The sequence below is a fragment of the Sabethes cyaneus genome, chromosome 2 (assembly GCF_943734655.1).
Source record: "Sabethes cyaneus chromosome 2, idSabCyanKW18_F2, whole genome shotgun sequence".
Classification (NCBI taxonomy): Eukaryota; Metazoa; Arthropoda; class Insecta; order Diptera; family Culicidae; genus Sabethes; species Sabethes cyaneus.
Genome location: NC_071354.1, coordinates 92,412,151 through 92,438,588, shown reverse-complemented (window position 1 = coordinate 92,438,588; position 26,438 = coordinate 92,412,151).

Here is a 26,438-nt window from a genome sequence, read left to right as displayed (position 1 = left end):
TATCAAATACTTTTTAAGTCTATTTGAAAACAAAATTTCTTTTCGATAGCTCTTCACCAGATTTTAGAGTATAATTCAGGCTATCTTTAAAAAAATATGGTACAAATCTGAGGGAATATGTTTTAAGATGATTGTTATCTTTATCATGAGTGTGCATGAAATTTTGAAGTTTTTTTCTTTCAGTGTAATTTTTTATTGAAAATACACTTAATTTCCGACAATTTTTTCTTTGACGTCATTTTGAACAAATTCACTGAGAATATAATTTCGTATTTTTTTTGAAAAAACATTCGTAAAACTATATTCGTAGCTGATAAAAATAATTTCATACAATTTAAAAACATTCGTAGGCTTATTGTTTACCGCAAATGTTGTTATTACGGTTCTACGGTACGATATTAATGGTTCGTACTTTCTACGAGAGCACATTCGTAGCTGTCTTGCATCGAAACCCAATTGATGCACGGTTGTTGTTTGGCATCGTTATCGACGAAAACGGGTTGCGAAGATAGTATGAAGAGAAAATAAGCTTATGCAATTATGACCTGCTTGGTATGCAGTAACTGTGGTTTTGTGGTTTGCGGCGTCGTCGGCTGTTCGTAAAAAAGTATGACAAACGAGCTCGGTTCGATTAGCATAAGCATAAGCATAGGATACCGCCCGTGTGCTGCTACTCCGTTATTGACCAGAACCGATGAAAATTGCAAAATGATGGCTGGATGCTCTTTCCACAGCACGCTATTCCTCATTGTGCAACCTTATCAGGTCCCTGCATGCTGATCAATACCGACGCCGGCCACGTCCGAATGCGGGTCCTGGAGGGATGGGAAGGAATGTTAGTCCAATACTTGTTGCTACTAAAGACCAGGGAATCCTCTGCATCTTCACAAGTATTTCGGGAAAGGAATTGTTGTTAGTAGATGGGGGGAGTTATATGAGACTAACCTGACTATTCAAAAATTTTCTGGTAAAGCCAGTAATTACGAAAATTAAGATACCTTTAAAAAATACCTTTTAATAAATTTAATATAATGCCATTGGTGCTCATATACAACCATAATTTGATAATTTATATCTAAAAATATTATGCACATGCGAGATTTAAAGTGACTCGAAAACCTCGTGACAAATTTGAATTTATTATACCTGAAAACAAAAATCAGGCATAATGAAACAAGCCCATATAGTTCCTAAGTTGATAAGCATTTCCTCCTATCAACGCTAATATGCAGAGATATAGCGCCCTACACGCTTTATGACAAACGAGCTCGGTTCGATTCCCGATAAAATCAACTTTTTTCGGTGATAAGAGATATCTCTATTTTTCGAGAGGTGTCGGCAATGTAGAATACTGACACCTATCGGAACATAGTGAAATATAATATTTATTTTTATCGTGAGCTTTTTCGTACATTCGTAAAATCTACGAATCATTTTGTAAAATGCAATAACACGTACGAATATAGCTTTGTTCATATGTACGAAAACTTCAGCACAGATTTTACAAATTTACTTCTTGGTAGAAAACAACGAAATAATTCGTAAAGCAGACGATCGTCTTGTCGTTTGTCGATCGTTTTGTCACCCCCCCCCCCCCCCTTGGAAATTGGCTTGAAAAAACGGGGGGCAAAAAATAATTTGTAGAACACGTGTAACTTTTTTTATAAAATCAATTGTCTGTGGGCTCTATAGCCTGAAAAACTCGAAAAATGAGTGTACGAGTTGAGTTAACACTTCTAGCACGAGGGGTTAGTCCCGGCGTAGTGGTTAGCATTCACGCCTCTCACGCCGAGGACCCGGGTTCAAATCCCAACCGCGCAGAAGTCGCGAAGGACCCAAAACTGGTTAAAGTGACTATAAACTAAACAAAAAAACTTCTAGCACGAAATAGAAATGAGAATTCATACAGTGGAATTTTTGAAAATCGACCAAAAAAATTTTGTTTCGTTTTTGTCTTTTTTCGTAGATTTTTGCATGGAAAATAATAACGTATATATTAAAAGCAAGAATAGATTTGTTTTTCGCGTTTAAACTTTAAGTAAAAATTCCTAAAATCCATTTTTTTTTTGCTGGATTAAAAAATTCTCTTTGTTTTTTTTTCGCCCCCCCCCCCTTTCAGTGGCCCAACACCGGAGGGACAAAAACTTTTTAAAATATTTGTAATGGCCTAAGTAGATTTTGAGATATGAATAATAACCTAAATACGCCCGTTTTGAAAAATTACGCTTGACGTCGATTTAGAAGAGAAGAATTTTTAGGCAGGTCATTAATAATAATAATTCACATTTCACTAACAGAAAACGTCACCTTCCGGACGAGAAAAAGATGATAACGAAGCGAAAATATTACATCTGCGCTGCAGAAATGCTGTGTGAATCGTTCTTTTGCACGCCCAGTAGCATAAAAGTGATACAAACATCCTGCTAATGTTGTTACATACTTATTTTGTTCGCAAATGTCAAAGTTACCACCGGGGTAAGCTGACATGTGGATATCGAAAACAGAGTTCGGACGAGCGAGTTACTTGGAAAAGCTTTATTTGGTTGTTTAGTAGGAAAGGTATAATTAATATTGTTGCAAAGTCGAATGAAATGCTACAATTATAAAAGCATTTTAAGCAAAATACAGAGTAAGTTTCGTCCTATTTGTCAAAGGATATTAACAGTCAATTAATCTATTTGTTGAATCAATAATTAAAATGAATTCGATTGCGAATTCTAGTAAATGTTAAACTTACATATCATGAATATTCCGCATGATTCTAGTTCAAAGCTAGGTATAAATGTTTGGTAGACATGTTGAAAAACAAACCCGTCGCGTCGTATGTCCTCTAATGTTACTCTATAGCTATATTAGAGCGATGGATTAAGAAGAGAAAATCCCTTCTCCTGCTTTACTTGTCGTAACCCCAGCAGACGCAGTAATTAATAAACAAACACATTCATTTTCGAATGAGTGGCATCCCGTCTACTAAGTATCATTCCATTCAATGTCTGTCTGGTTTTCCTAATGACGCTTATGAACACCAAAAGTTATTAAATGTTTGCATGAATAATCTCCGACTAAAATACCGAGATAGCGGTATGAAACGGAACAGAAGAGCAAACGAAAATATTCTTTCCATCACGAGGCCGTCGCATACACCGAATGGGCGGAAGCTCATCTGACGATGATACAGATGGATTGCTACATTTGGACTGTGGCAAAAAGAAGCGAAAGGAACGAAACCATTTTTAGGCATTTCCTGCTGGGAATTAGGCCGGATAGCCAGAACGTTTGCGGCTGGTCTGCAGATGAGCGCTTCGGCACCGACAAAGAAAGCAAGACGACGAAGAAACAGCCAAACTTCAAGTAAATTTTAATTTACGCTTGTTCAGCGGCGACGACAGAATTTTAAGTAATTGAATTCTATTTGACATCTCTGCGCAAGGCCTTTCTTTTTCCAGCAGGATGGCGAAAAATCATCCTTCTTGTGCCGCCATTGTTTGCTGCTGCTGAGTAGCTGCTCCACTTTTGGAGCAATTTACCGGATCAGCGAGTTTGAAAATTGGGTGAGAGGCGATTGTTTCGAATCAAGTTTTCTCCGGCTCCCGGCGACCGGAGTCGGTTTTCAACTGTTGAACTGACGAGTGGATTTTAGGATGGTTCACCGTCGTAAAGATCTTAATCCTCAGTGCGTGGTGCAGCTTAATCCCCGTTTCAACTGGTGGATTTAACAACACTTTTTGAGTGAAACAGCAAGTGCAGCTTTGAAAGTTGTTTTCTTTCATATTCCAAGAAAAAGTCCACCAATTTACAATGAATTAGCTGCATCTGGCAAGCATCTTGTTCAGTTGGAAATGCCACGAATGAAATGTCTGAACCATTTCAGTGTATGGGTTATATAAAGCTTCACATTTTGACCGTTCGTTTTGAAACGCTTTTTATCAAAGTAATTAATTTTACGAGTCATGTTACAAGGCCACTCTGTAAAGTTCAGTTTTGTGTATAGTATGACGGAAAAGTCACACATCACAAGAAGAAAGTAATTTGTATTTTCTCTACTAAATCATAGTGATATATCAGATTGCCCATAAAGAGATATAACTATCTCTATCGTTTATAACGGAGTTTTGCAAACAAATCAGTGCTCTGCGGACGAAGCGGTAAGCGACTAGCGACACGCCGCACGTAGGTGTATGCAGAATAAAATTGTGACCAAAATTATTTCAAAAGAGTCAGTAAATGCCTCAAATAGCTTAAAAGTGTTGTTGTTTATTAAATGATTAAACTAGTAATTAACAACTTTTATTCGCCTAGCAGTGACAGACGGCCTTACCCGTTTGGTTAGAGAGTTAATTTTTATCTTTCTGTATAATAATTTCGTCAAACCTAATGGTTGAAATATTTAACACAAAACCAGAAAGCAACTGGAGTTATATGACACGACGGTAAAAGGCATGTATTGCCAGACTGAAAGTTGGTAATTTTCTAGCACGAAAGGGAGAAAGTAGATTCCATCACAGCCTGGAGCATGTTTATGTGTTAAATAGAGCAAAAACGGATTTACTTTTTATTTAACGAATAACATGTGAATGCAAAGGGCCTCAAAGTCCGTGGTAAATATCCATCAAATGAAGAGTCCATTGATCCTCAAAGCCCTTCATACAAAATCCACGCCACTAACGGCCTATTAGCTTTGGATGTGGTTGGTAAATAGCTCAAACCGCTAACTATTTACCAACACTCCATCACCGCCACCGTTCGAAGGTGTTATACTGCTACTAATCCGTTCTCATACCAGCCACCGTTAGTTTCGTACCTGTACAAGGATGCACGAATCTACAACGGCTATGCGCCATACAGCTTTTACTTACGACCTCACCTTGCTAGACATGAAAGCGACTAGCATAATAAACATTACCAATAAACTAGCATCATGCCGAAGGACCGCAACCGTACACTAGGTCGAGCAGCCAGCAACCAGCAACCAGAGTAGTAGAACTAATATTTCGACTGTCTAACTGACTAAGCTTATTTTTCTCGCTTGGGTCCTGGCCATCTAGGGAGCCATCAGCTGATCGGAACTTACGGTCTTTCCGACTCTCGAAACGTGAAAACCCAAAATTAGCTGAGCTGACGCTAGCGGTAGTTTACCCGCTACCCTTTGCACCGGGACTTCGTAGCCCGCAGTAACCCCACCCGGCTAGGAAAACGCTCAAATCGTACCGAATGGTTCCCTGTTGAATACGCTTATCTTCCAACCCTTTGCTCTTATTCTATGCCCAATGGCGAGCTAACGAATGACCGTTGTATCCGTTGTATCTGTGGCCGTGCGCGTAGCAGTGCTTGACGAAGATTTGTTCCCTTCGGAACATTTGTTTCAAGGGCTTGGTCCTGTGGCATGGAAGAAGCGGCAAAAACAACCACCGCACTTTTGTCGTACGCGGTAGCATCGACCTACATATTTCCGGCGGACGAGAGCACTGTTAAACCGTGACTAAAACAGCAGACTAAACCGAAAGATATTTGGTGACCACGCGCCAGTTTACTGTTCAGTAAAAAGTTAAAATTGCAAATGCATCACACGCCTTCTATTAAACTTGGAAAGTTAAATTCGGTAGTTATTCGTATTGTGAAAATGCAAATCATTGTATTTCTAAATTATATGTGTGTATTTCAAACCATACTACTTTTATTTAGAATTTTCATTTCTGCACACTGTACATTGAAAGGATTTTTTTTGTGGAAACCAACATCCCAATCGGTGCTCGACCAACAACGGTTTTCGGGCTTTTTCTTCGCAGCCACTTAAGGGATTTGCAAATTGGATTGTCCTGATTGGCGATTGATGTTTATGCTCGGTCGGAGATTCGAGCCTAACAGACTTAAATGAAATTCTTCAACCACCGGTGGTGGTGGCGGCGGTGGTGCCTTTTATCAACTGTACCAACCATGCGTGTTGCATTTTACGATAAATAAATCATTCATGTGTGCGGAATTTAATTCACTTTTCTGGTTCTTCTACATCAAACAATTCTAACGTAAATTTGCTCGTCAGTGTAGAACAAAACCATCTGCACATAAAATGCTTTCAGCTGCTTAGGTTTCGCCATCTCTCAACAGTCATTTTCTATTCTGTTACCAAAACCATGCAGTGCTACCTCATCTTACACAGTCGTCGTTCGCCGTTTTCCATCCAGTTGATGTTATACGCGATGGTCGAGAATAAATTTCGATGACATGAATTTAAGTTTTCCCGCGACGTAATACGCTCGCTGTTATTATAATGCTCTTGTATCTTTTAACGGGTCTGAAAGCGAGAATAAGTAATCCCTTGAGTATATGCTGTATGATCTGAACAAGAAAAAACTAAGTTGGATTTACGCTCAGTTTTCATTTTTGTTCATCCTTACGAAAGCGACATTCACCAGAAAGTTTAGCAAATGGACTGCAGGGCAGTAGCTTTAAAGTTTAAACTACCAAAAATGACTAAAGTTATGAAGTTGTAAATGTTAACGACTGTTGGTGATGTCAGGTGAACTGGTATTCCAGCTAACTTATATGTTTCAATCATGCTGGAGGATGCTCGAATGAATTATGGGCTTCCGGACTTAGCAAAAGGAACATACCACCACGCTAGAAAACATTCACGAACGGATTGATCAGCCTATTAAGCAGGCTAATTACATTATTAAGGATTTTCTTTCTCATTTCGAGTCCTTCCTGTGGCGTAATCAGGCGTAGGCATTTGGTGCTTCGGTTGCTTGTATTAGGTGGATCGTCCGCCGGAATCTCGTTCTGTATGCCTACTTCGTATTCAGCCATCGATAAACAATTTTATTGGTCTACCGGTTGGATCAGTTAGGTTCTTATGGCAATATATTTTGCTACCCAGTGCAGATGTATCTTTCGTATCATATTGCTGAACTGCTACGAAATAGAAGCCTTGCCAAAGAGATTAATTGAAATCACCGCAAATTAAAGCCAATAAGTAGTGGCAAAAAAAACCTTTCTCATGATCCCGGTAGCCAAATGTTCTGCCTTCCTCTGTGGAGCTAGATGCTTCGACCCTCGAAAACGGATGGAGTATGATACGCTCGGCCGTCAACGAGACCGCAACCACGGTGCTGGGTGAGGAAACCTCGAGCGCACGAAATGATTGGTTTGACGGGGAATACCAGCAAGCGATAGAGGAAAAAAAGAGCTTGGAAAAACTATCTTAGCAAATCTACTAGAGAGAATTTGGCCAAGTTTCGACGAGTGCGGAATGAGTTGACCACGATCCTGAGGAGGAAAAAACACCACAAGGAGGACCACAAGGAGATCGTGAGGAGCTGGAACAACTATTCCGAGCTAATAACACGCGCAAGTGGTCGACAGATGGAAGCAGTTCTTCGATGAGCACCTTAACGGCGATTTAGCGGCAGGAGACGCAACGGAAGTTAACCTAGGAGTGCCTTCAAACGACAACAGCGTGCCGACAAACGATTTCGAAGAATTCCGGCGAGAAATTCGTCAGCTGAAGAATAAAAGACTCACGACAGAACTCTACAAAAATGGCCATTAACCGCTTGCTAGGGCACTTCACTGGATAATTTCAAGGATTTAGGAGGAGGGGTGGATGGAAGGTGTAATCTGTCCCATATACAATAGGACGACCGGTTAGTTTGCTGTAACTATCGCGACATTACACTGGTCAACGCCGCCTACAAGATGCTCTCTCAGATTTTGTTGCGTTGTCTATCCCCAATAACAAGAGAATTCGTAGGGCAAGGCGGGTTTTATGGGGGCCCGTGCTACTACGGATTAATTTTATACTCTGCGTAAATCCTCCAAAAATATCGAGAGTACAATGTGCCCACGCTTCATATTTTCGCGGATTTCACAGCAGCATACGATACAGTTGAACGCGAACAGCTATGGCAGATAATGCACGAGTACGGTTTTTCGGACAAATTGAAGCGGCTGGTCAAAGCTACCCTTACCCTGGAGCGAGTGATGTGCTACGTGCGCGTTTTGGGGACACTGACGAGTCTTTTCGAATCGCGCAGTGGGTTGCGACAAGGGGATGTACTGTCCTGTATGTTAGTGAAGGTGTGATCCGGCGAGCGGGCATCGAAACGAGAGGTTCGATTTTCAGCAAAAGTAGCCAACTCCTAGTCTTTGCAGGCGATTTCGACATCATTACTTGAAACTTTGGAACGGCGGAGGCAAACTACGCCAGACTAAAAGCGGAGGCTAGAAGGATAGGGTTACAAATCGATGCATCGAAAACCAGTTATAAGGTAGTAAGAGGCTCTAGAGAAACGTGTGAACCACGAGTTGCAGAAACTACTTGGGGAGATCTCCGTTGTATACCTGGCAAAAATTGGGAGACTACGGTGGTCCGGCTAGTATGCCGGACGATTGTGCAGTGAAATCTGTTCTCTTCAAAAACCCCACTAGTATCAGAAGTACTGGGGCCTATCATCTAGCATGATCCAGCTAGGTTGAAGCCTACTTGCGTGTGTCGAAACGCTCAACAAATTGGTGAAGGCCAGCCCTTTTTTTTAACGAGTAGGGAAATCTGCTATCAGACACCTGAGAAGACAACTCAGGGAGTGGGGTTTGGTATCCCGACCCCCCTACTAGGGCGTGAGGATTCAGACCCACTAAAACCCTACTTGAGTCTTCAGCCTCAATCCCCCCTGGCACCACCTTATCGGTATTACTTCAGGGAGGGGCTATTGTGCTTAACGTACACTCTTAGATAACTACTGGACTATGGTAGTTAGGCTGTTTATTCACCGTTGATCGGCTTTCCACCGGTTTTGTAGCTCAAGTACGATCTGGGTAGCAGCCGCATTGACCGCTCCCCAGACGTCTAGCTAGAACACATCCTTTGGACGAAGTTATCCGGAGTAGTGTCCTGTCCGCTCACTGCCATCATGTTGCTTCTCACGCCCGCGAAACGTGGGCATATGAAGGAAGCATGTTCTGCAGTTTCGTCAACGTCCACGCATTCGGGACACGCGGGGAACTCCGCATGCCCAAACTTGTGCAGATACTGTCTAAAACAACCATGCCCTGACAGAATTTTTGTCAGGTGGAAGTTGACTTTGCCGTGGCGCCTGTTGACCCACCCGGATATTTCTAGGATAAGTCGATGTGTCCACCGGCCTTTTGTGGAATTAGACCATGCCCGCTGCCATGTGGTCATCGAGGCCGATCTTGTGGTACTCCGTATGCCTCTAGTTCCACGTTGGTTGAAGCACTCTACGTCCTCGTTGCTGATGATATCAATAGGCATCATACCCGCTAAGACGCAGAGTGTGTCATGTGAAACTGTGCGCTACGCACTCGCCACCCTTAAGCACATGAGACGATGGGTGCTTTTCAGCTTGGTCAGATAGCTTTTGGTACCTAACGCCGATGTCCACACCGGCGATGTCCGAATAGTGCAGTCCCCGACGCTGATATTTGCTTGCTGCAACGACTTTCGGTTGTTCACCACGATAACCTCCGTTTTATGATGCGCTAGGTCCAGTTTCCTGGATCGCATCCAATCTTCAACAATGCTTATAGAGTGGGCAGCCGTCAACTCGACCTCTCTGATAGATTCACCGTAGACTTCCAAGGTGATGTCATCCGCAAAGCCGACAATCACCACCCCTACCGGCAACTTTAGCTTCAGCCCTGGACCAAGTACAGTGCAGCAGAATTCTTTTTATAAGCAAAACTACTCCGGCTCTATACTGCTAGAATAAGAAGAAGAAGAAGAAGAAGAAGAAGAAGAAGAAGAAGAAGAAGAAGAAGAAGAAGAAGAAGAAGAAGAAGAAGAAGAAGAAGAAGAAGAAGAAGAAGAAGAAATACTCAATCTATTCAAAAGAAAACAAACATCTAAAGGAAAGAGAAAAGATCCTAAGTAAACTCCTGGAGGTACACTAGTAGTGAATTGTAATTTCCATTATCATTTGCATTCAATCAATAAAAGATTTCTAGAGTGCTAACGCATACAAATTATTTCAAATTTCTATTTAAGGGGACATAAACGACTAAATTTTTTGAAATTTTTTATTACAGATTTTGGTTCTGCAGTATTTTCCGCTTATTTTGAAACTAATTTTGTAATGATCCGACCACGGGAAGTGGCCGAAAAACGATCGAACACATAAGAATTGTAGTGCAGCGTGGAACAACCTCGCCAGACTAAAACGCCGCTCCTGTATAACCACGATTTTCAAACTATATGTACCTTTTTATCAGAAACTACACAACGTATCGGAACAAACTTTTTTTTGTTTTGCTGGTAGAAGCTTGGCTAAGACTTTTATGACTTTTGAAAACACAGCTTGAGAAAAAAGAAAAAGAAGAAAAAAAGCTGGCTGAAAAAATTAAAATTTTGCCTTTTTGTCCTTTTTCTCTGGCTGTGTTTCGTTTACAAAGCTCAAAAGTTATAAAAGTCTTTGGCAAGCTTCTACCAACAAAACAAAAAAAGAATCTAAATATGAAAAAAATATATGACTTTTTCAAAAAATTTAGTCGTTTATGTCCCCTTAAAAGAATCCAATTATTTCCTTTTTAAAGATCAATTAGTGTATAATACAGACAAAAAATTCAGCTAAGCTTGCTGAGGCCGGCATCACATTCTGTACCGCCACCTTCTCTACTTTGTCCGCAATAAAACTAATTCAGACTTCTAACAGTTTTCTGGCCCTACTTCAGGTTACTCTTGGCAATGGCCCAATATTTCTCGATTTGGGTACCTGCAGTTGCATGTTTTTGGCAGCATAGCACTCTATGGTCTTTGTTTCGTAATGGCAGGAGGCCAAATCCGATAAAACAGCACAAAACGATCTTGTTGTATCAGGACAGGCAATATTTCATATCAAACTTCGACAGTTTTATATCCTTGAACATGCCTGCCACCATTTCCCTTTCCCCTACCCCTACCTGTTTAAGATGCTGTTTGAAGTCTGCCTTGATGTAGATTTCGTGGGTCCATCACCACGCAATCGAACTTCATCAGCATCGTCATGTTCGACAGCTCAGGCTTCTATTGTTGGCCATCTTGTATTGTTTGACGTCGTGAGTTCGAATTACTACCTTCTTACAAGTTGTTTGCCTGGTGATGGAGCCACGAAATCTACCTTAAAGCAGCCTTTAAACAGCTTCTCAATAGCATCAAACAGCCAGGCTTGATTTTACTCATCTTATGCATACAGAGACAGAGCAAGCTGCTTCTTACTACGACCAAGTGCTTTCGTTTTCTGTTCAACCGTTTGATGCCTAAATAATGTTTTCTCTTATAACCACTCATCTTGCGCAGAAGGAGCACAACTTCAAGCAGAGCTAAAAAAAGAAAGATGAAACAAAATGGATGCTCATTCGGGGCTAGAGCAAAGCAGTAAAGCTCTGCAAAAGCAAATAAACTCATCGCTTGTCGGAGAGCCTGCTTACAAGTCGACAGTTTAGTTCGTTTTTTAGCTCGGTACACGGCTGTAGATGACACTTACAGCTTGTTTACGGTATCACGGACGGAGACAGGTGGGCTCTGCTTGAAAGCGCTGGCCACTCTTTTTGTCTTCCGTGCGGCTTCCGCATTTGATTTTTCTTCGATCCAAGGTTTTACCCTTTATGAGGCCGTGGCAATAAAATTGCCACCAACGAAAAATATTTGTTTTGCGTCTATAATGACATCAATATAATTATAGAAGCAACAACAGCGTCTATGATACGCTAAAATCTCACTGCAAAACTTTCAGACAACAATTGTTTACTATAATTTGTAATGTAAAAAAGCATTGTGGCTTTTTATCAAAGGTCGATTTCCTACGACTTCTTTGTCATTCATGCAGGCCATGCGTCAGCATTTAAATGATTTTATTGTTTTTTATGGAAACGCATGGTACTGTTTAGGAAGAAATGAATACAGTGGACCCTAGGCCGTCCCTTATTTTTCAAAAATTGACCTAGCGATGAGCTCAACATCACAAAATGTTCGTTTTTTTATGCAGAATAAAATGACGTGTTGTTAAGGTCCCTGCGATAACGTTAAGTGGTCCCGCAACGGACTTTTAGATAAAATTATGTGAATGACTGGATCCTCCACATAATGACAACTACGCTAGTATAGTGCGTACGCTTGGTCATCCGTTATTCATTTTAGTAATGAGTTCAACATCACAAAATTTTCGGTTGGCCGTGAGAAGAAGATTATATGCTCTTAAGACCCCTATGATAACATTAGGTGGTCCCCCAACGCTCCGTAAGTAGTTTAATGAGCGACCTCCAACGTAATGACAAGCTCTTTACTGCAGTGAGCGTTCTAAAGGGTCTAGCAAGCAAAAAATCGAGGCAGTTATCGCATGTGTCATTTTCAAATCAATTAGTTTTATTTCAAACGTAAGTCAATTAGTTCATTAAACGATCCTACAAAGTTACGTAGGGATGCCTTCTGTTTGTTTGGAAGTTTCTTCCGAAAATCCTCAATATTTAGCAGCAAGTTCTGAAAAGCCTTTTCTTTTTGGGTAACATTTCTGTTCTAGTCTTGCATTAATTTTATTGGTTAATGTGATTTAGCAGCTGCTGGCAAGATTACTGGAGCAGAATCTGTGCTAACCTTTGCAGTGTCATGAGCCTGTGCCAATTCAGGGGTCACAACATTCTGTGTTCCTCTGCGTCTTTGTGGAGATTCTGTCGATACACGATATTCGTCTCCATCGCTTGTATTCTCAAAGTGTTCATCTTCACTAGATGTGTAGAGAAGCACGGTATTGGCTGCAGTTTAAAAATGTTGTAATGTTGAATCTATTAAGATAGAGCGCTATTTTGGCAGTGGTCGATTTTCAGTTTATTTCTTTCGGCTTACCATGTGTTTCCAAAATGAATGCCGAAGAATATCTGCTGAAGAGAGCCAGTATCAAAATAGTCTGCTACCCTAAATGTGCTTACGATGGACTTCCAACAGCTTTTGTCTTTGCTTCTTACGCTCCTCTGCTTTCTGTTTCTCCTGGATTTTGCCAGCAAGAACTCCATCGACACCAGCAATAGTACATACACGACGACCTTCTTTCTGATCCTTCAGAAATTGTATATCCTCCAACAGAGCTTGCTTCACTATTGGATCCCTTTCCTTTTAAGCTTTTTGCTGCATATCCGTTATCGCCGTGCGTTTGGATATATCGAAAAGATTGTCAAGCTTTTTGCAGAAGAGAGTCTCTCGATTATGTTGCGTTTTGCTCTCCTTTCGTGATATTTGCTTGCAGAGTGCCGATAATCCAGCATGGAGGGATACGATTCTCGTAATGCAATGTGCTTCCTGGATTATTGGTATTTTCGTTTTCTGCCAGTAGCACAATACTTTAAGTGAAAGTTTTGCCGATCGGAGCTGGTAATAAAACGCAGCTAATACTTGGTGTATCGGGGGAAGACGCGCACCAGTTATAAATTCGCATTCTTACTAAGAAGTGACAGCATTGTGAAATTTGTTGGACCTCAATGATAACTAATTGATATAAATAAAACTAATTGATTTGAAAATGACACATGCGATAACTGCCTCGATTTTTTGCTTACTAGACCCTTTAGAACGCTCATTGCAGTAAAGAGTCAAGGTCATTCATTAAACTACTTACGGAGCGTTGGGGACCACCTAATGTTATCATAGGGGTCTTAAGAGCATATAATCTTCTTCTGCACGGCCACACCGAAAATTTTGTGATGTTGAACTCATCACTAAAATGAATAACGGATGACCAAGCGTACGCATTATAGTGGCGTAGTTGTCATTATGTGGAGGATCCAGTCATTCACATAATTTTATCTAAAAGTCCGTTGCGGGACCACTTAACGTTATCGCAGGGACCTTAACAACACGTCATTTTATTCTGCATAAAAAAACGAACATTTTGTGATGTTGAGCTCATCGCTAGGTCAATTTTTGAAAAATAAGGGACGGCCTAGTGGACCCCCGTTCGTTTGAACGATTCCCCATGCAAACTAACGGACTGCGTTTTTAATTTGAACAACTAGCAACCCTACATATGCTGAAACTTGAATGAACTGGTCGCCCTGCTCTTTGTTATTGGTTTGGTGGTTTGATTTAGTCTCGTTTAGTTGATAGTTGCAAGCAGCGAATATGTTATTCTCCGATCGGATTTCTATCGTAATCGGCGGAAAACGAAATGTGAAACTGATTAAACTAGGATTAAATACACTAGATCAGTACAAACAAATCGTGTTTATGTGCATTGTCTGCGAAGGCAAATGACACAATTGAGAATGACACTTGAACCATTTTTAATTTGCACATCGTGCAAACCAGCGGGGTTCAAATTAAAAAGTAGGGGAATGTCCCCGGTTATGAAACAGGTTTTGTTTTTTGGCCATAGCTTTTGATCGGATCATCCAATTTTAAATCTTTTTGAAGCATTGGGAAGTTTAAACGCATACCTATCTTTTTGCTAAAGGAAGTATATGGGTTTTGTTTAAAACACAAAAGTTATAGCAAAATTTCCAAACATGGTTTTTTGTGGCTAAAAGAAAAGTGTCCCCGATTGTGAAACACCTCGGGAAATCTTTAGAAAAGAAAGGAAAATATAGAAATATCGAAGAAAAATCAAAAATTAAAATCATTTATTCATGGAGAATACTAAAAATACAAAATCGTTAATCAATTTCTTCGTTTAATCATCTAAAAGTGAATCGCAATGAATGCATGTAAAAAAGCAAGCAATCATATTGGCGCATTTCAAATGCACTGGTCTGTCATGTGTTACAAAGAATTGAGTTTTTGCTAAACCTAAATGAATCCTGCTGCCATAAAAACTCATTATGCCCTAATTGAAGTAATGTACGATCATTGAAGTATAATATAATTGATTTTCTAGATGTTTCACAACCGGGGAACTCGACTGTTTCATAACCGGGGCGGTGGCCATATTGCAAAATAATTATATTATAATTTTTGAGTCAATTACACAGGTCTGCAAAAAATAATTTTTTTCCAGATGCATGAGATACTTTAGGTGAATTATATGTTTTTTGAGGTGCTGAATCCAAAACTGATTTCCGTTTCTCTCCATCACGTACAGATTTTTTGCAAATTATGCTTCTTATATGGAAAAGTCATAAATTGGGTGGAAAAATTACTATCACAGATTCGTAATAAAGACCCTAAATAAGGTCTTTTTTATTATTTTTGTAAATTTTTACTTAATAAATACAGGAAAAATACTACTGGACTGAAATATTTTACCATTACTATTTTTTTTTTCTCTTGAATACAGGGTTGCTTTACTCAGGTGCGCTAACTTACGCACATTCAACTGCAGTGCCTCATAGAAGCAAAATCTGTGAAAAACATGTATGAAGCATTTGTATAGCTAAAGGTAATCTACAATTTTGCTGAATGGAGTAGTACATTATTTTTCTGATTTAAAATAGAAACGCCCTTTAAACCTTATTATATAAATAGAATGTTAGCTCGCGTTAAGGATAAAGTTGCAACACTATTACTGCGTAAATACAACAGATAATGGAGTACTCAGTTCAGAAAGATTGTAGATTACATTCAGCTCTACAAATGTTTCATACATGACTTTTACCGAATTTACTTCTATAAGGCAATACAGTTGACTGAGCACAAGTAGGCGTATTTGAGCGCACCAAATCTGCTTTAAAATAATATTCTCCATAGTTTCTCCATCATATCTGGTTTTCTTCCAAAACATGGAAGGGTTTACATTAATAAAAACAATTCTGATGTAAAAATAAATTTTTTAAAGTAAATTACATCCGGGATATTTCTGCTGCTTTATGTCTATTAGACATTGTCTAAAACCAACTTTCAAGATTATTCAACAAGTATTACATAAAAACGTGACGTGATGGACAATTTATATTATTTTTTCTGAATTCAGTGGAAAAAAATCTATAAGAATCAGTTGAAAAATCCTATGCAGTTTTTTTGATGCTGACCTGTGTTATTTCACCTAAAATTTGTCTGTGTGATCAAATAGAGATCCAGAACTTAGCTTATATACCTTTACCTGAGCTTTTTCATTCCATTTGGTACACAAAATAATCAATTGCAAAACATGCGAAAAAACTTTTTTGGGTGTTTTTTCAAACACTTTTCCTATACAGCATTGTAAATGTTGAAATTTTAACTCAAAAGTTATACAACTATGAGACTAGACGTTGGTAGTAACTTGACTGCACTAGGATAATAAAAACGTTAAAAATTACGGGTGTTTCACAACCGGGGCCATTTCACAACAGGGGACAATCCCCTATTCAGACTAAAAAATGGTCAAACGAACGGGAGTCCCCGGTAATAGTGTAAATGATTGTAACATCAGCACTCTTCGGTATGCTTTGGTTTGATTTGTAGAGAAAAAAGTCTTGGCAATTTCCCAATGGAAAATATCCTCGATTTGATGGAAATATTCAAACCGGACGTAATAGCTTATTGGCTGACGTTAACCGTCGGTAGGGCTTTGTTATTACGAATTCTTCGAACCCGCAAAAGCGAGTCGAATTTAATGTTCCGGTACCGTTTTGCTTAATGACGGGGTTGACGGCGAACCAGACACACGCATCAGCTTAATGCGATGAACAGACTCATTAAACAGTATCTTCGAATCTCCTCCGGTTGATCCGTCGGAAAGTGTTCCTTGCTTCCAGCGCATGTCACCTGAGGAGCATAATAAATGCCTGGATTTGACTGACGGAGGCCAGGCTACGTGGCTGACGTGCTCGGACTAAGTGATTGAATCTAGGCAGGATGTCTTACCATTACCTACCTGTTCTCTCCGGTCCAGCACCACCTTACTGTGCTGGACCATCACACACCGCTCGCGTTCAGAGGAAATAAAAATTCCAGTGACTCGAGTAAAGGGGACATTCTAATCGCCTGGTCGGAAGGTTTTACTCTGGCCACGAAGCTAAAGTGGAAGGCAGCTCTTGCCATTTTCAGAAGCTCACAAAGAGGAAAGTTGAAAGCGAACGCGGAATATCTTCGCCTTACTTTCGCTTTATTTCTCTCCTGTAGTATATGCTATTCCAGGCGACTTGTCTCGGCGGGAATTAATTTAAACATTACTTTTAATTAATATTACGAGGCATTTGAACCACGTCGTTGCTGGTGTCGCTCGGGCGCCTTGTTGATCGTTCAGTGTGCAGGTCCTGTCAGGTGTGGGGGCGTTCTACAGATACACATTTCTTTTTATTTTGTTTTAACAAGGTACAACATTTTGAAACATTTTACAAACGTAGCAGTAAGTAGCTCAATGCAACGTGGGCGTTAAATTGGACGAGATGCGGAATTTGATTCGACTTCAAAACAAATTGCTACAGTCAGTGTGGCGCCTTTCAGAACAAGAACATTTTTCTGCCTTTTTATAAAGAAACATTGAAAATTGGGAACATAATTTGAAGAGGGAAATATGCAGCTTGAAACCTCTCTTCTCTGTAATACTGTACAGGCAGTGCTAGACGCATTCGCCTAGGCTTTTAAGCAGAATTGTTTATATCATTATTCAGTCTACGTCGAATTCAAAGTATTCCTTTGGCATTTAAAAAGAATGTTTTGCTCACATTTTATATAGTGCGCAATGATTACCTTTGAGAGTTTTCTTTGAATATTGCAATTCTTATTTACAAACACTTTACAGCTTTAAAATAAAACCAGGTCGACGATACTGGCGGTAAAGTGGAAGGAAAAATTACTTACATCACGCACATGTAGTTAAGTTTTTCCAACGTCAGAAGTGAAGCGGATCATATGAAAATAGTCAAGCAACCGTGTTATCCCGGGAAATTTACACTGATTGCTTACTAAATCGTCTGAGAACCGTTTAATTCAACTCTGATTAGTCAAGTTGTCGGAGAATAATTGGAAAATTAAGGTTTTGCAAGCATTACGTATCGTTGGTAGCAATTTACCCACTGTAAGTCTTTCGTGTCTGATTCGACTAACTTCCCCAGCCTTAATTGCTGTGCTGCATAGAAAAGTCTCGCTTGCAGTCTGTGTGTTGGAGAAAGTGTACCTTGGTTTATGCCGGCTTTCGTGCTGCAACGATAAATACGAAACTCTTGCCATAGTCATAATCATGCATACACACGTACTGTCAGCTCTTAATTAACGAGTGCAAATTATGCCTGGATACAAAGTCATTAATCTTAATATGCACAATGCGGCGTAATGGCATTGGCCAAATCAGCAACCTTTTTATGGTGCCTCGTTGCGGATGTTGTCAAACTATTTATCGAGCTGGAGCACAGTACACAATCGAATTTCCTTAATCTACCTCGTACGGCTAATACGATTATAGTTATGCCTTATGCCTATGCAGCTAGCTTTGTCTATTTGAAACCAGTGAGTTGGTAGTTAATGCCTTTCCACATTTTCAAAATGTGAAAAGGTAAGCGGATGATAATGATTTAACGAGGTAATTATACACCTGGTTCCGTGTACTTTTGGATGAAAATATTTGCATAAAAACGTAAAAGATGGAGATTTAATTTTATCCAGCGCCAACAGGTTTATTCGAATGCAAATCAAAATGTCGAATACCTTCATGTTTTCATACGCAGCAAGCTAACCATTTCTGTGCGGGAGTACTTTGTTATATTTAGGTTGCGTAGGATATGCAATCGTTCAACAACTGACTTGTTGAGTGGTTGAGAGTGTTAAGAAAGACGAAAGCCAATACTGATCGGAACAAACCAGTTTCCAAAAAAGGACACATCTTGTTGGTCCATGCCATACTCAAAGTAGACTCGGATTCGCCAGAAAATCGACATTGCGATCTGCAGTTGATTTGCAGCAGCCATGGCGAAAATAGTCAAGCAACTACGCTCGATACTTTGCTCGTAATGGCAGCTCAGCTCCGGAGCGACGAAGATGGACATCGTGACTTACTTCGTTTTCGCCGGATATTGCCGAACCGGCGGTACAACATTCTCTCCCTTCTGGAAAAAGACGAAAGCGTCGTACAAATACCTGGCTCCGCATTCTGGAATCCTTTGGCAATGGAGCAATTAAATGACCTACCTACCTCGACTTGGCAGAAGACATTCTCTTGCTCTTTCACCGACAATGTGATATGCAGATCTCGTATGGTTGATGATCTCGTATGCTCGAATATCGACTAGGAGACACGATTTGAGTCAACAGGATTTTAGTTCATCTTGGAACGTGTCTCTCGGAAACTGAATTGGCATTTACCAATATGGTGGAGGCGCCATTATTATTCCTATTGCCTATATTGGTCTTATTCTTGCTACAATTATCTATATTTGCAACGAATGGTTTGAAGCATAGACGAAATATACAATTAGGTTAGACAAACTCCGTGGTAATTGTTTCCCATTGCAGATAAAGATGATTGTAGTGAATTGTGGCATTCGAGAAAACCGTCCTGTATATTATTAAAGACCCATTTGAAGGTGTGATCCGTCGAGTGCGTGTTGAAGTAAGAGGAACGATCTTCAGCAAAAGTAGTCAATTTCTAGGAGACTTTGATATCATTATTAAAAATTTCAATCGTAAATATGTAAATTCAAGAAATTTGAAGCGGTTTGGTAAGTAAGTTCTTTGGACACCGCTGGCAATTCTTGAGCCATTCCGGCACTGGAATGGAGGAAGTGAATCGGCCACCACCTTACATCCTAACAACAGCCTAATTAAATCGTTTCTACCGTATTTTGTTGAAATAAGTTATTTATGACTTAAATAAGTTGTGTATCAGTTACTTCAGCTACTCAATAACAACTGTGCTCCTAGGGAGCAAAAATATATCGTATGGAATCTTTTTCTTAAAACTAGTTTTAAATAACTAGAAAAACCTATTTCTAAGCGCCTCAATCTAATAAAATCTTAAATAATAATGAAGTAGTAAGTAGTCGATTTAATTCTACTACTATTAAACCCGAAATATTCCAAATTGAAATCGAGCAACAGTTTTCGAGAAATCTATCTAAACCTAAGAAACCGAAATTCCATTTTAATTTCCTAAAATTCAATAGCAGGATCATTGAATAAAGCCGGTAAATGTCGAAAGAACAATGCAATTAAATAACGATTTTATTGTGCTTGGACAGTTTTTTTTGCTGCTCAGACCGTCCAACCACGAAACCTACCCGCCATCGCTGATACAAAAGAAACATTTTTCTTCTATCTGCATACCTCAGATATGCCTTTAAATTCCGTAGGCCAAGCGGTCTTTGCGCTTTTCACCTTCCGGTTTCGACAGAACGGGGATAAAAACTGCGCCCAAGCACTCTTGTCTGCAAATATGAACGAATTAATTTTCATGGGATAGTGCCTTTTTTCACTAGTTTCCAGCACGTTGGAGTGAAATGATCACTCTTCTTCATTCCATTCTTCAAACCCACCGAGCCTAAACTAACGACAACGACGTCGTCGGCGACGACGACGACTAACTATTCAGGAGATGGCCTTCGGTGAATAAATAGGAACAGGTCTACCACCCTGCTGGCAGCTATTATCGGTGAGAAGGGACCGTGTTGAAATTAATGAAATTATTTTCATGCCGTTTCGAACATCTTACCGAGCTTGAACACGGACCCGAACGGACGGTCGGACGGTACAACCGGTGCCGGCCGCAAACCCTAGTTTGGGTGGGAGACCTGCACAGGAGAGACATGCATAATTTGATTAGGAAAATATGTGAAGGAATGTCGGGTATCCCTGGTTTTCTGCTGAATACACGTCGAACAGGCACCCCGGAATGGAGCGACTATAAACTCTTAGGTACAAGGTAGATAAAGTGACGATGTTTTGTGGTTTTCCGAAGAGGAAAACTGTCGTTCTTCTCGTCCTGAAACTATTCGGATGAAAAAAACGTATAATTTTATATTGTTTTCGTTTGCTTTTTAGTGGTGGTCTTCACATTCCCATTTGATCTGTTCGTGAGGAACTTTTAGACACCGGTCGCTAGGACAGACGAAACCTAAGCGCTTATGAAAGTTTCGGTTAATTTTAATCCAAAACTTTGATTTTACCGTCGAATTTAATTAGCAAATGACTATTATTATTCGTTTTACGTTAAGTGTCCGCAGCGCTGGTGTGCTCAGGTTGGGCTACATTGAGGCACGTATCCACCCATTTCTATAAAATATAATGTAAAATAGAATAATTTCTGTAACTGAAAGGTCCGCAGTCTTTAATCACTATTTCCAATTTTCAATTTCCAACCCACTATAATACAATACAATTTTAAGTCCAGTATCCAATTTCAATTTCGATTTTTAGTTTAATTTCAAGTTTAACTTTATGTCCATTGCCTAGTTTAATATCGACTTCGATTTTAAGTTCAGCTTCAAGTATAATTTCGAGTTCGATTTCAAATCCAAATCCAAGTCTAGTTTCAAATCCAATTTAGAATCAATTCATTTCCATTAAGTCTAATTTTAATTTAAGGGGGCATAGTACTTTTTCAACTTAAAAAATTCGAATTTTTTTTTATTGATTATTTCGAAAGATTAACATTTTGACCATATGTGTTTCAAGTCATTTCAATGAATTCCAAAAATTGACAAAGTTACAGCTATTTGTACCGCGCATGTCTGGAGCGATTACACGGCGAATAAAAAGTTCAACGTCGTTTTTCTCGAAACCAGGTTTTGAAAGTCGGTACCATAAATATCTCAAGAACGGCTCAAGCAATTCTCATGATTCTTTTTTTGTTTTAAAGCCAACAAAATTATCAAGTGTTTGACCCATCCTTTTTTTGATATTACTATTTTTGTATTTTTTAGAAATGTTTAAAGTCAATTTTTTCGACTAAAAACCTTACTTTTATGTTTGAATGTCCGCCATTTTGTTATGCGTTCGAATTTTAAAAAAAGGATGGGTCAAACACGAGATAATTTAATATACTTTCATGCCGTTTTGGAATTTTTCAATTCGGATAAGACCCCCAGCGCCAATCCATGGTACCGCAAATCATGTTTTTTTCGAACGATCATGTTCAAGGAGCCGTAGGGGAGAGGGGAAGAGGTTCACATATGCAAACAAAATTGTAAATATTAGTATAAAGTGCAATGTTTGGAATGCAGAAAACCCGAATCGATTCGCTTTTCGCGTTATCGAGAATAAAATATTTGAATTTAGGCAAAAAATATGGTGTAAAAAGTACTATGCCCCCTTAAGTCACCCAGGTAACAATTTTAAGTTTTATTGCGTACTTCCAATGGTTTTCATGACTAATTTCATAAAACCGATAATAAAACAATGAGCCCACCAGAACTTCCTGATAACCCCTATAAAACTACCTTCCGACCAAGGGGCTGGTTCTTCTTTTTATAACCTTTTTAAGAATCAGTTTGTTAATTTGAAAATACATTCGGGAGCACAAAAGTTAAAGTTTTACTGTCAGATCATTCTGCTTGATTTAGTTAATAGGGTAATAAAATTTCCCATAGAATAAATAATTAATTTTCAGCAGCTTCCGTTGGTTTGCAGCATATGAACATTAAATTTTATCGGGCATATTGATATAATAGGTGGATAAAATCAACGTGCCATCAAAGCATTGCAATTTTCGAAAACTGGTTGTTTTCGCAAAATAAATATATTCAGTTAGTCAATTTAAACTTTTAGCAAAATCACTTTAGTTGTTTCCTGTGACAGGGAAACCGATTGATAATAATAATAACTTTCTGTTTGCAAAACACTTTGCTTTGATGAGTTTTTGCTTGCGAGCTAAAACGAAATACTAGAATATGGCATAAAAAAATGATTTCGGTGATGAACTCCAATATTCTTCATGATAGCAGTCATAAATGAGATTGGTCAGGGTGTTACCTTTTTGATAGCTCTACAAAACTAACAGATTTATTGCGGTTTGACAAACAACCTCAAATAGAGCAATTTCAATTGGTGCGCCATATTGTATTGCTACGTCACACGCATGGTAAGTTTAGAGGAGACGTGGTGCAGACAACTAGTTTTATCGCAGTAATATAAACTACCACAATTTACTTTATTAACAGTTTTATTGTTGCTATATAGCAAGCTATGATTGTGTTTTGACTTGTAACCTTGACCAAACCTCGTGATTTTAGTCATGACCTTGAAATGCGGTCAGACATATATTAATTTTTTTTTGAAACGATGGTTCTACAATTAATAAAGGGACGGTAAGGGAAAGTAATGAAGAAGGATTTTTTGGGAATGGAGGGGAAAGAGTGGAAAGGAAGGGGGGGGATAGGTAGGTACGCTTAACAAGTTGTCGTTGTGACTCCTACCTTTTGTCCAATGCTGGAAGGTGCATGGGTCGAACCAAGCCACAAATTGTGCCTCTTCCCGAGCAGGAGCGAAGAGCAAAATAATACAAAAACAATACCAAACTGTGTTACCTATAATGGTATATTTTGTTATTGAATAGATATGGAGATACATTGATAACACATTTTGTTATTGAGTAGATATTTAAAACATTGGTTGTGGAATGAGTATAATAACTGATTTTGTTATCATATCTTATTTTGGCCTTAAAATGACATTCGATATATACAGTGGACCCCCGTTCGTTTGAACGATTCCTCATGCAAACTAACGGGGTTAGTTTTTAATTTGAACAACTGGTAACCCTAAATATGCTGGAGCTTGTGTGAACTGGTTGCCCTACTCTTTGTTATTGTTTTTGTGGTTTGAATCAGTTGGCAATTGCAAGCAGCGAATATTTCATTATCCGACCGGATTCCTACCATAATCGTTGGGAAAACGCAAAGTAAAACAGATTAAGCATGCTAGATTAGTACAAACAAATTGTGTTTATGCATTGTCTGCATAAGCAAATGATGTCATATTGAGAATGACATTTGAACCATTTTTAATTTGCACGTCGTGCAAACCAACGGGGTTCAAATTAAAAAGTGTTCAGATTAAAACGGTCAAACGAACGGGGGTCCACGGTATCACTCCGTAAACTCCGCAAATGAATGAAGTCGCAAATTATGTTCTGTCACATGAAATTTTTTCTTGTTTATCAAATCTAATCTTTTATAGATAAAATTTTCATTTCACATCTTTTGTTGTTTCGGAAAAATTTGATTTTCCTGAATATTTACTCAATTGGGCAAATGCTCCAGTAGTTGTGGTAGTACTAGTAATGGCGGAAACTTCAAATATTTCATTATTTTTGTAGATTTTGGTACAATTTTATACCTATCAAATGATTCTGGTACTGGTAATTTGATACTAATCAAACTTGTACCATTACTTCTGCTACTATTGGTACTACTAAAACTGAGTAATTCTCGTTGAAACGGGGCCACTACTGCCACGAGGTCTTCAAAAATTGGAACTTTTGCGCATAATTGCTTGAAAATGGTTAAAAAATAATAAATACATTTTTAATACCTCGAAATAGTGGACCCCTCGTTCAACAAGGGGCCAAACAGTTTCAAAAAAAGTTGTATTTTCAGCAAACTTTGAGATCTATATCATTCATAAATTTTCAATGAAATAACTAACAAATTGCCCGGTTCGGTAAAGAAGAAGAACAGAGCTTTCAAATGGAGTACAAAATTTTGGGCGGCCATCTTGGATTTGGTCGTCATGTTGGATTTTATAAAAAAAATTGCCGTTTTCCCTATGATCCCCCTAACCGATTTTAATTTTAAGGCCGCCATCAGAATGCTGAGAAAAAATGGTGCAAGAAACCCTCATCAAATTAGATGTGCAATGGCATTAACTAAATGTCCTCCCCCGGTTGTGTCCGATCCATTTACACCTTCGAAAAAAAAGGAAAAGTAAAGAAGAAGAAACGTCAGCAGGACAATGGAGTAAAGAAAGTTGAAAAGATGAAATACGGGACGGAAAAAGAATAAAATGCAAAAAAAAGAAAACGGATGACGGAAGGGACAACATGGAAAAGAAAACAGAACGTGACAAAAAAGGAGGAAAAGCAGGACATAGTAAAAGAGCGGAATCTGTTCCGAATAAAAAAACTGAACGATGATCGAACAAAAAACGATAAAATGCAAAAGAAGACGAAAACCGAGACCGGAAAAAAGAAAAAAGTCGAAACGGGACAGCAAATGACAAAGAAACGAGACAGGAAAAGAATAGAAAAGGGCTTGAAAACAAAGACGGAAGAAGAAAAGAGAAACGGGCGAACAATGGGACAAGAAAAGGAGAGATAAGGATTAGAGAAAAAGAAAACAACGGACCGAAAAAAGGAAAAACAAGAAGAAAAAGAAAAAATGCGTGATAAGTAAGGAAATACGGAACAGAAAGCAAGAGAAATCAAAAGGGAAAAGAAGTATAACGAGAAAGACGGCAAATACAGGAAGAACGGGACATGAAGCCTAATATCGGATAAAATGGGACAGAACAGAAGAAGTATAAAACACATACAGGAAAAACGGATTAAATTAAAAATTAAAACGAAAACGAAAAAGACGAAAAAAGGAGATAGAAAAGGAAAAACGAAAGCAAGAAAAAGTAAAAAAGGAAAACCGAAGAGAAAAAAAAGAAAAAAACGACGGAAAAATGGACCATTAAAAAGGGGACAGCACAAATGAAGACGAAAAACAAGAAGAAAAACAGCTATAGAAATCCATTTGGCATAACGACTTTTTGGCATAATTGATAATCTAGCCAGATTTTGTTGTTTGACGCTTAATCTTTATGGAACAGACTGAAAACGGGAAAGGAAATAGCAAAAAAAACGAACGAAAAGTATGAGGAAAAAAAGACAGAAAAGAAAAAATGGAAAAGGCAACGAAGATAAACGAAACAATAAAACAGGATATACGGGACAGTGGAAAAGGGAAAAACCAGATGAAAAGTAAGAGCATTAATCAAGAATACGGAGTGAAAACGGAAAAAATGTAAAAAATTGAGACTGGAAAGGAAAAAAATTATGAAGGGACAAACGAGGGGCTTACGTAGGACTACGAATGCTGGTTCAATTGAACAAAGCTTGACATTTTGCCAATGTTTGTCACGCAAATTTTTAATTTACTGTATTGTAATAAATGCTCTGAAACATTCCTATAAATTTGATACAAGAAAACAAGTTTAAATTTCTTGCATGCCCGTGCTCTGTATATCTGTTTTATCAGTTTCTTAGAGTTTGTAGTTTCACTAAAACCACAGACAAACAGACACAACTCTTGGAAGAAAAATCAACAAAAATTATCGTAACTCACATTTAGCCTGAACACTAGCACCACAGACAAACAGACATAACTCTTGGAAGAAAAATCAACAAAAATTATCGTACCTCACATTTAGCCTGAACACTAGCACCATCTATGATCGACATTCCCAAATATCAAATAGCAATATGGGTGTCCCTCGAAGTAGCAAGTATTTTTTATGGGGAATTCCCCTTCTTTCGTCAAAAAGCGCCACTTTGACCAAAACGGAGAAATTCCCAACTAAGCCCAAATTTGAAATGACGGTTTTATCGGTACGATGAATGGAAAACGAG